This window comes from Triturus cristatus, chromosome 5_2 (genome assembly GCF_964204655.1).
Source record: "Triturus cristatus chromosome 5_2, aTriCri1.1, whole genome shotgun sequence".
Taxonomy (NCBI): Eukaryota; Metazoa; Chordata; class Amphibia; order Caudata; family Salamandridae; genus Triturus; species Triturus cristatus.
Genome location: NC_140588.1, coordinates 579,726,773 through 579,730,786, shown reverse-complemented (window position 1 = coordinate 579,730,786; position 4,014 = coordinate 579,726,773).

The window sequence follows — 4,014 nt, the reverse complement described above, 5'->3', positions numbered from 1 at the left end:
GGAGAGGCGGGCCGAGGCACTGCCTGAGCGAGATGCAGGGGAGCCGGAGCCTGGCGGCGGCAGCACCCCTCAGAACGGTCATTCTGAGCTGCTGTGGAAATGTGCTGGGCAGAGATGGGTGACAGCGTGGCGCACGGGGCCTACGAACCTGCTGGGCAGCAGCATCCGAGGGTCTGGCACCACCCGACCCCTTCCGCTCGGGTCAGACCACTGGGGGACACAAGGTGCCGGGCCGCTCAGCCTTTGCTCTTCTGGGTAGGGTGAAGGGCCACCCACCAGGCGGCAGGCCCTCGAATCGGATGGTCCATGTGGGGAGGAAGCTCCTCGCTTGAAACAACAGCCGAGGCTGGCCAAGCAGTCCATCCCTAAACGGACCGAGAGTGCCCAATCGATCAGAGTACGGCCAAGGCATCCCCTGGTAGGCCGCCCTGCGTGGGGGTATGCCGCTACAAATCCCTGCCTACTCCCGTGGCGAGCAGGCTCAAAGGAAAGGCCCATCAGGAAGGGGCTGAGAGGCAGGTGCGTACCCGGGCCCCTGGGGACCCCGGCGGGCCTGCCCGGGTGCTGCCTTCCTCTGTCTCAGAATCGCCAGATCTCACGGAGGTCTGACTGAGCAAACTCGGAGAAAAAGGACCATCAGGAAGGAGCTGAGAGGCAGGTGCATACCCGGGCCCCTGGGGGCCCCGGCGGGTGGGCCCGGGTGCTGCCTTCCCCTGTTTCGGAATCGCCGGACCTCACGGAGGTCTGACTGACCCTCTCCCTAGTACTCTGGAGGAAAATTTCCCCCCTTTCTTGTAATCCGTGCACACGAGGTGACCGAAGGGACCCAAGGCACGAATGTATCCGACCTCCTGGAGCCCTCACTGGGATCGGGGAGGCAAATGAGCCCTCATCAGGACTTCCAGGCAAGCCCGGCCATCTGGTCACCCCACTGGAAAGCATTGCGTACGACCAGATGGCCGAGGGGATCGGTGCGACCAGATGGCCGAGGGAAAAGGTGCGACAAGATGGCCGAGGGGATAGGTGCGACCAGATGACCGAGGGGAAAGGTGCAACCAGATGGCCGGGCTCGAAAGGGAAGCCATCTGTTTGCTCTGTGCCCCAACGAAAGAGGGAGCGTGTGCCGGGGCATGGGGTACCGGAGGCCCAGGGCCCTAGCTGGGCCCCAGCCATGGAGGATGCAAGAGGGACCCGACGGGCCCTCCGACCCGGGGTGCGCGGACACCTTGACAAGCAGGGGAGGCCTGCACGGGACCGACGGACCCCTGTCCTGGGCCCTTGGTGGAGCAGCAGGCAAGGGGACGGGGCCCAGGGCTGGAGCACCAGACCCGGGGCCCGATGGGGCCCCTGGAGCCAGTGGGGGCTCTCAGGGGCGCAGGGGAAGCCTTCCCGGGCCCCCTGGACACCATCCTGGGCACCCTGCCATGTGGCAGGACTGAGGACGGAGCCCAGGGTGGGGAGGCCCCCCTCCCCGGGGCCCTCAGGGGTCTCGGCCGGAGCTCCTGAACCCAGCCAAGCAAGGGGAGGCTCCCCGGGCACAACGGAACCCCGTCCTGGGCCTTTGGCAGTGTGGCAGGTCAGGGGACGGGGCCCGACGGGGCCCCTGAACTAAGCTGGGGCTTCCAGGCCCAGAGGCGCAGGGGAAGCCTCCCCGGGCCCGCCAGACACCATCCCGGGTACCCTGCCATGCTGCAGGACCAAGGACAGAGCCCAGGGTGGGGAGGCCACCCTTCCCAGGGCCCTCAGGGGACCTGGCCGGAGCTCCTGAACCCAGCCAAGCAAGTGGAGTCTCCCCGGGCACAACAGAACATCATTCCAGTCCTTTGGAAGGATGGCAGGACGGGGCCCAGGGCCGGAGCACCCGACCCAGGGCCCGGCAGGGCCCCTGGACCCAGCTGGGGCTCCCAGGCCCAGAGGCACAGGGGAAGCCCCCTGGGCGCGCCGGACCCCATCCTGGGCACCCTGCCACGCGGCAGGACCAAGGACGGAGCCCAGGGTGGAGAGGCTGCCCTCCCCGGGGCTCTCAGGGGCCTCGGCCGGAGCTCCTGAACCCAGCCAAGCAAGGGGAGGCTCCCTGGGCACAACGGAACCCTGTTCTGGGCCTTTGGCAGTGTGGCAGGTCAGGGGACGGGGCCCGACGGGGCCCCTGAACTAAGCTGGGGCTCCCAGGACCAGAGGCGCAGGGGAAGCCTCCCCGGGCCCGCCAGACACCATCCCGGGTACCCTGCCATGCTGCAGGACCAAGGACAGAGCCCAGGGTGGGGAGGCCACCCTTCCCAGGGCCCTCAGGGGACCTGGCCGGAGCTCCTGAACCCAGCCAAGCAAGGGGAGTCTCCCCGGGCACAACGGAACATCATTCCAGTCCTTTAGCAGGATGGCAGGACGGGGGACGGGGCCCAGGGGCGGAGCACCCGACCCGGGGCCCAGCAGGGCCCCTATACCCAGCCGGGGCTCCCAGGCCCAGAGGTGCAGGCAGAGCCTCCCAGGGCCCGCCAGACCCTGTCACACGGCCGGACCGAGGACAGAGCCTGGAATGGGGAGGCCACCCTCCCCGGGGTCCTCAGGGGACCCTGCTGGAGCGTGAACCCAGCCGAGCAAGGGGAGGCCCACAACGGAACCCCGTCCCAGGCCTTTGGCAGAGCGGCAGACTGGGGGACGGGGCCCAGGACCAGAACACCCAACCCGGGCCCCTGGACCCAGCCAGGGCTCCCAGAGGCGCACAGGAAGCCTCCCCGGGCCTGCCGAACCCCATCCCGGGCACCATGCCATGGGGCAGGACCAAGGACGGAGCTCGGGGTGGGGAGGACGCCCTCCCCGGCCCCTGGGAGCCTCTGAACCCAGCCGAGCAGGGGGAGGCTCCCCAGGCCGGCAGGACCTTGTTCGGGCATCCTCCCACGCAGCAGCACCAAGGACGGACCCGGGGGTGAGGAGGCTGCCCTCCCTGGGGCCCCTGGACCCAGCCCAGCAGGGGGAGGCTCCCTGGGCCCGCTGGACCCCATCCAGGGCAGTCTGCCATGCGGCAGGCTCAGGAATGGCCCCAGGGCTGGGGCAGCATCCTGGCCCATCCAGCTGTCGGCTGAGGACCGCTAGGCCGAGAGGGGTCTCAAAGTACCCTGTCCCTATTAATATGAAGGAAGGTTACCCCCCTTTATGGTAACCTGTGCACACCGCAAGACTGAGGGGGCCCTAGGCGTGGACGCACCCGAGCTCCTGGAGTCCTTGCTTGTATCAGGGAGGCAAATGAGCCCTCATCAGGACTTCCAGGGTGGCTTGGCCATCTGGTCACCCCATTGGAAAGCATTGTGTGTGACCAAATGGCCGAGGGGGAAGTGCGACCAGATGGCCGGGACCAAAAGGACACCCATCTGCCTGCCCCGAGCCGAACCGAGCCTTCTTGGTAGGGCTCCTGCCTGAGCTTTCGGAGCTCTCGTGCTGGACGCCTGTGGTAGGACTGCCTGGGACCCATTGAGCCCGTCCCGGGCACTTTGCCCCGTATTGGGCCGGAGAAGGGAGCCCTCCGGACAGAGGGGAGGTGTTGTCCGGGCATAGCGGTCCCCGGCAAAGAACCGCCAGCCCGGGAGGGGTGTTCCAGCAGACCCTGCTCCTAGTAATCTGGAGCAAGGCTACCCCTCTTTCTGGGAACCTGTGCGCACCGCCAAACTCAGGGGACCCTAGGCGCGGAGGCCCCCGACCTCCTGCAGCCCTGGCTGGAATCGGGGAGGTGAATGAGCCCTCATCGGGACTTCCAGGGCAGCCCGGCCATCTGGTCGCCCCATTGGAAAGCAGTGCGACCAGATGGCCGGAATCGAAAGGACACCCATCTGCCTGCCCCGAGCCGAGCCTTCTTAGTAGGGCTCTCGTCTGCCCTAGCAGGGCTCAGCTTCCCGGGGGCTCAGTGACCCCAGCTGGGCCTCTCGGCCCCGGACGCCCGGGGGAGGACTGCCCGGGACCCATGGAGCCCGTCCCGGGCACTTTGCCTCGTCGTGGGCCGGAGGAGGGAGCCCCCGGACGAAG